This window comes from Momordica charantia, assembly GCF_013281855.1.
Source record: "Momordica charantia cultivar OHB3-1 chromosome 11 unlocalized genomic scaffold, Mcharantia_2.0 BLBB01000011.1, whole genome shotgun sequence".
NCBI classification, from domain to species: domain Eukaryota; kingdom Viridiplantae; phylum Streptophyta; class Magnoliopsida; order Cucurbitales; family Cucurbitaceae; genus Momordica; species Momordica charantia.
This window is the reverse complement of record NW_028275159.1, coordinates 17,873,534-17,881,461: the sequence shown is the minus strand read 5'-3', so window position 1 is coordinate 17,881,461 and position 7,928 is coordinate 17,873,534.

Below are 7,928 nucleotides of genomic sequence, written 5' to 3'. Positions count from 1 at the left end.
AAGAACTTTCTAAGCTACACCGCCTCTTTTACTGCTTCACAAGCTACAACATATTTGGCCTCCATTGTGGAGTCTGCGATGCATCCTTGTTTGTTGCTCCGCCATACTACAGCTCCTCCATTAAGAGTGAACGCTGAACCCGAAGTGGATTTTCTTGAATCCTTATCACTTTGGAAGTCAGAGTTAGTGTATCTTGTAAGGATCAAATCCTTAGCGCCATACACAAGCATATAGTTCCTCGTTCTCCTAAGATACTTGAGGATACCCTTAACGGCAGTCCACTGATCATATCCTGGATTTGATTGATACCTACTGACAATCCCTACTGCATAGCAAATGTCAGGCCTAGTACACAACATGGAATACATCAAGCTGCCCACTACTGAAGCATAGTGAATGCGTCTCATATCCTCAACTTCTTGAGGTGTCTTAGGACATTGTTCCTTAGACAGAGAGATTCCGTGTCTGAAAGGTAGTAAACCTTTCTTGGAATTCTGGATCGAATATCTGACAAGCATTTTGTCGATATAAGTTTCCCGAGACAGGGCTAGCGATCTGTTATTTCAATTACTTATGATTTGAATCCCCATAACAAACTGAGCGTCTCCCAAATCTTTCATTTGGAATTCAGTTAATAGCCACTTCTTAATGTCAGTTAGGAAACCTACATCATTCCTAATGGGTATGATATCATCCACATCAACACCAAGAAAGCTACAATATTGTTGATGACCTTTTTGTATACACAAGGCTCATTAACATTCTGGTCAGCACCATAAGACTTGATTGCAGTATCAAATCTTATATTCCAAGATCGAGATGCTTGTTTTTATCCATAAATGGATCATTTAAGCTTGCAAACATTTTGCTCTTGACCTTGCTTAATGAACCCTTCTGGTTGAGACATATAAATACTCTATTCAAGATTGCCATTCAAAAAAGCAGTCTTGACATCCATTTGCTAAATTTCATAGTCATAAAACGTGGCAATGGACAAAAGTATTCTTATAGACTTTAGCATGGCAACGGGAGAGAATGTTTCCTCATAGTCCACCCCTTTCCTTGGGTGTAACCTTTTGCCACGAATCTAGCCTTAAAGGTCTGTACCTTTCCTTCGGCGTCTCGTTTTCTCTTGTAGATCCACTTACAACCTATAGGTTTGACCCCATCAGGTTGATCTACAAGGTCCCAGACAGAATTGAAGTACATAAACATCATTTCAAGGTGCATAACTTTGACCCATTTGTCCTTATCAACATCTTCCATTGCCTTTTTGTAGGTCAATGGATCTTCAACGCCATCATCAGGTATGACGACCTGGATTTCTATTAAACCCACGTAACGACCAGGTTGTGTCAAAATCCTTCCACTACGTCGAGGCACTCTCAACTCTTGAGATGGATGTGACCGACATGATTTACTAGCGCCATCAACAACTATTGTTGAAGTGCTAGCTTTATCAACAACTAATGTTGATGTATTTGTAGCTTCATCAGAAATCTCATTTAACACAACCTTGCTTCGTGGTTTATGATCTCCAATGTTGTCTTCTTCCAAGAATGTAGCATTTGTCGATACAAACACTTTGTTTTCTTATGAGTCGAAGAAGAGTCCACCTCTCGTTTCTTTGGGGTACCCTACGAATAGGCACACTTTTGAACGAGATTCCAGCTTCTTCGGGTTTGTCACTAACACGTGTTGGACATCCCCAAATTCTAAAGTGACGTAAACTAGATTTACGTCCTCTTCATAGTTCAAAAGATGTTTCAAAAACACTTTTTGATGGAACTGCGTTCAAAATGTATACAGCAGTCTCCACTGAAGGGATGTGATTCCCGGAGCAGAAACGGATTTTCGTTGCTGATTTTCGGGATACAAAATCGAATTACAAAGTAGGAAAATACAGAGGAAACTTTACCTTTGAAGAACGTTTCTTCAACGAGTTTTCCTCGAACACCACCACTATGTCTTCCTCGCTATCCTCTTGGGTCTCGGGATCGTGCTGGTGGGAGCAATCCTTTGGAACGAGAGGGAGAGATTGAGCTTCTTGAGAGAGATCTGGGGATTCTTTTTTTTTTCTCACTGTTGTGTTCTGTTTTCTTCAACCATTGAAGAAGAAGAACAATGACGTGGGGTAACTCCCCACGTCACAACAACCCCCCCACTCCCCTGCAATTTTGCAGGGGAGTTATTAATAAGAATATTAATATTAATATTAATATATATATATATATATATTTTTATAATATATAATAATAATTAAAATATATATATAATAATATATATATAATAATTAATATATATACAAAATTAATTAATCAAATTAATTAATATAATTAATTATTAATCCAATTAATAATTAATAAATATATATATACATAAATAATTAACACTTAATTATTTATTATAAAATTAGAATCATATTCTAAAACATTACTCTCGTATAAGCTATAGTTTTAATGTACTTCTTATGCACATTATTTTTAACCTATAGTTTTAATATGAATCTTATTCATATTAATTTTATTTGAATTTCATTCAAATAATCTCTCTCATAATATATAGTTTTAATTCACAATTAACTATATATTATAATGTATCAATATACATATAATCCCTTAAATAATTTGAACAATTCAAATTCTTCCAAAAACTTGATCCTCGTATTACCTGTTATGAGCTAGCAAGGGGACCTAATGGACCTACAGATCCGAAGCTCCAACGATGCAAGATTAATCGGTCAAACTCATTGACCGAGTTAATCTAGATTCGTTAACTACGGGTCATTCCACTACAGACCCGCAGTTGCACTCTTCTCACTGCAAAATGTTTTCGTGTCCATGGATATAAGACCATTGATGACGAGTCAATCCTTCACGAGTGTTCGTAACTCAAGTTCGTAACCCGGTTATGGTCCAACCAATAACCGGAAGTCCCTCTCGGCTAATGAGAGGGTGGGGCCCCTTGTTCAAGTCCCGGAGTCAGCATTTAAGGGAACACTCACCTACTTCCCTAAAGTCGGGGAGGAGTGAATTCCATCTTGTGAAGTTATGTTCCCAGCTCCCCACTCGGTCTCGTCCCCAAAATGGTAGGAATGTTGAGTCGGCGACTCAGGCCACTCTCACCCATACAGATCAAAGAACGAGCCCTCACGGGCAGGAGTCCATAACTCACTCAGGATTGAGAATGAGTTGTCTGGTCATCCTAAGAAATGGCAATTTATTAGTTAACAGTGTTACATCTAAAGATTGCCTATTTCGCGGTCCGGTCTTATACAAGCTCATTGTATAGGATACCCCCACTCTCATGTTTCCACATGAACGACCTGGATCGAGTCGTCTGTAACCTTTACAGAGCGGGTCGTATCCATAGTGTTGCCAGGATAAGGTACCCAGCCTTATCAATATATTATAGACCCTTTAAGTTATTCACGGGACATTATCCATTCATATATCAAGGGTATATCAAATATATACATCGTATATCAACTATATACCCAGTATATATACTGTCCCGATTACATCAAAAATAACGTTGAATGTTTAGTTTATTGGATTTTGGACAATGCAAAGCTATGATTCAACAACAACTTTATTGAATAAAACTTTATTAAATAGACATTTGTTTTTACAAAATACAAACTACGAGTTTAGGGCAACACACCCAACATCCACTGCATAACCCGAAAATGAGGCAGGCAATTGAGCATAACTCATCATAGATCAAACCATGTCTAACAGGGTTCTATTTCTCCTTTCCGATACACCGTTCTGTTGAGGTGTACCAGGTGATGAGAGTTAGGATATAATTTCATATTATATCATATAGTCCTGGAATTTTAAGTCCATATACTGTCCACCCCGATCAGATCGAAGTGTCTTTATCGTCTTACCTAATTGGTTCTCAACTTCAGTCTTGTACTCCTTAAACTTTTCAAGAGCTTCAAACTTATGTTGCATTAGGTCGAGATATTCATACCTTGAATAATCATCTATGAAAGAGATGAAATATTCATATCCTCCCCTGGTTTTAACATTCATCGGACCACAAAGGTCTGAATGTACAAGCTCTAAGGGTTCTTTGGCTCTATAACCTTTTCCAGTAAAAGGTCTTTTAGTCATCTTGCCTTCAAGACAAAATCACATGGAGGTAAGGAGTGATCTTCTAACTCACTTAGAAGTCCACTCTTAATCAATCTCTCAATCCTATTGAGATTTATGTGACCTATTTAAAGATTGCCTATTTCATGGTCCGGTCTTATACAAACTCATTGTATAGGATACCCCCACTCGCATGTCTCCACTCGAACGACCTGGATCAAGTCATTTGTAACTATTACAAAGTGGGTCGAATCCATAGTGTTACCAGGATAAGGTATCCGACCTTATCCATATACTATAGACCCTTTAGATTACTATTGGAACATTATTCACCTGTATATCAAATATATACTGTATATATACACACTGTATATCAAATATATATGCTGTATATTAAATATATACTGTATATCTGTTATATACTATTCCAGTTACATGACATAACCTCGGATGTTAGTTTATTGCATTTGGGTTAATGCAATTTTATCAATAACAACTTTATTGAATGATATTTGTTTTATGTTTACAAACCACGAGTTTAGGGCATAAAACCCAACAAAAACAACCGCTGAAATTTAGAGAGAACTTCAATTTATTAGTTTGCCAACTATTACATTTCGTTTCAACAAGAAAAACAATTTGAGGTTTTTGTGACGAATAAAGTCACATATAACTCTAAATGTCTCATCCTCCTAGCCACCTACCTACTCGTGCTCGTAGCTCGATCGGAGGTCGAGTTCGCCCTCGAGCTTTTAATAGTCAGGGGCGGATCTACCGCCCTACCTAAGTCAATCATCATATCGGTCCCTAGGCCCCATTGCTAAAAGGCTCGGCTTCAAAACAGTACGTGGAGCTTCCGCCTCATACGGCTCCTCTAGGAATGGAGGTGGCGAATCGAAGTCACTTTCGGAACCATACTTCCTACAGCTAACACGTGTCCTGGGATCCCTCAATCCACGACATTCCAACATAGTGTTTTCATGGCTCCTGACGAGACTGTTGAGCAGCCTTTGCCAATATCGAAAGGGAAGAGACAAGATCATCTTTCACTGCTTGTTTCTGCTTCTTAGGGTCAGATTTTGTCGAAAAGTGTATCATAGTTGGTTGCAATAATAGGATCACTCGAAAAGTTGGTGGACATAATATTTTTGTGGACCCGAGAGGGAGGGTATATTTGATTGTTGTTTAATTTGTTATTGATAAGATGAAAAATACACTCATGTTTTATATAATTATTTTACATTTTATTAATTTATTATGTTTAAATATTTGAATTTAATTATAATTTTACATTTTATGACAAATTGAAGATATTCAAAAATAAGAATTTAAAAGTGCAATTTTAGAGGATAATGTGTGTTTCACAAAATTTGGGAGAGCTCAACAGATAAAAAATAGACGTAATTATTATGGCGAGACGCTCAAATTGAGAATAATGGAATTTTAGGATATTTTGTAAATAAATAGATATAATCAAATTAGGAAATATAATCCTAAATTGACTAGAAACTTTTTTATTTAATTTATTTTCTTTTAAATATAATTTTTCCAATTAATTAGGAATTACAGATAATTTTTTTTAAAAGAGGACAAAATTAATATCTAGAGGAGCCTTGTTGGAACATATATCATCCCAGTTACAACAAAAGTTTTTCTCGTAAACTCAAAGCTTCTTCATCTACCATGATTGGCTAGGATTTAATTCTTCAAATTCAAGGGTGATTCAAGTTCGATTGTAAGTTTGGGAGGCTCGAGTTAGATTGAGATTTCTTCTTTTTTAAGTATTTTTTGTTTGTTTGTTTGTTTTTTAGTACAAAATAAAAATAAAAATAAAATCTTTGTTTCTTGTTCTTATTGTTTATGAATAGTTTATATTAATTAAATTGACTCCTTAACTCATATTAATTGTTCTACTGTTACTCAACCCATGAGTTTGTGATCAAATAAGTAATAAGGACTTGACTTATGCGTGTGTATTTATGACTTTTCCATGTTACATAGTTTGCATAATATAATCTAGGAAAACAAAGGGAAAAAATTAATTAACTTGCGGCTATCTCAAATTAATTAATTTTGGTTTAGACATTCCTATTATCTTGATGCTATTATTTGATTAATATGAAATGCTATCACGCCCAATTGATTAATTAATAAGATTTAATTTTGATGCTTGGTCTAAATTAATTAAATTAAGAGAACTAAAACTTACCATGGTTCCGAGTAGGTAGACTAAGTTCTTGAATTAAGAAATCAATAGCCTATGATCAAGATTACAATTGGATAAAAATCACACATTTTGATTGGAATTGGAAGTTTGGTAAGGATTAACTTTTGTTTTCCTTTTACTTTCTATTGAAATTCGACTTGGTCTCACTACATCAGTAATTATTTTGGAAGGTCTGGACAACCCTACAAGTCATGTTTTTAATTTATATCTATTATATTTTATTTGATGTTATTTATTTTTGTTGTTTAATTTTGTCCAAGTATTTAATGTGTTTACATAAACTATCATTTAATATAATAATGGTTAAAAATCACATTGGGTCCCTTAAAGTAACGATTTGATCCTTGTGCTTTCAAAAGTAACTACATGTACAATTTAACGGAAGTATGACATGGCTGATCTATGTGTACAACTTCATATTGGTTGAATCTTAGTCCGGATTAGGGCATAAAAAAGAAAAATGAATGGTCATCTTCTTCCCATGCATTCTTGTTCTTGACCCATTTGAAGCTGGGTGTGTCCGCCATTAGTGTTGTTCCCCCAACCAAATCGCCACCGACATTGAGATCTTGCACATCATCTCTCCTCGCCATGGTCGAACTGAGCAGAGGATCCTTCGGTTGGCTTTCTCGGCCAGAGTAGAAGAAGAGGGCAATTGCGAGTAATTTGTGGGCTTCCTGATGAGACTGAGATTTCATAGTATGTCAAATCGACGGGAATTGATGTGACATCGACGCTGAAGAATGATCGGTGTTCCAAAATGTGAGTTTCATAGTGGAATTTACAGAGGCCAGGTTAGTGGCGACGGTGATGAAATCGGAACAGTAATGCTCTGCAATTGAAGGAAATTGGAAATGAAATAACAATAGTGAAATGGAACTTTCATTGTGATTTTAGGCTTCATCGACTTACAAAAAACATAAAATGAAAGCAGGAACATGGCAGCGACGAGGGAGAAACTTGCCAGAATCCTTTGCTTCAATTCGACCATGGCGAGGTGGGAGGAGAAGGAGGAGGTGGAGTATCTCTATGTGGTGGCGATTGGTCGGAGAGTTTTCAGGTCCCGACGATTTGAGAGTTTGAGAACTCATTGTGAAGAGCGGTTCAAATTGGTTTGATCTTTCCCAATTATCCTGGCCGGAACTTGTACGCAGCACTTGTACGGGGGTGCATGCATAAAGGTTTGGAACTCGAATCTTATCTTCATCTTAAGGACAGGACCCTACCCTATTCTCGAACTCTCCGCCGAGCTTCACCCAGCCCGCATTTCCTTTTGAAGGGGGCCAAAGAAATGTCTCCACCAGCTGCCAACAGTCTTTCTTCGGAATTCTACTGAACGGGTCGATCCTCCCCTCCCGTTTGTTTGAACACGAATGGCGGACACACCCATTCGGAGCTTCAAATGAGTCCAGAATGCAGGTGAAGAAGAGCATAGTTGGCCTTTGATTTGTACACATACACCAGTCATATTTTCGTTAAATCTAACCTAATTTTTAATAACAGGAACTAAATTGTAATCAAATTTAAAGTATATGCACTAAATCGATACTTTTAAAAGTGCAGGAACCAAAAAATACAAATGTGATTTTTAACCTATAACT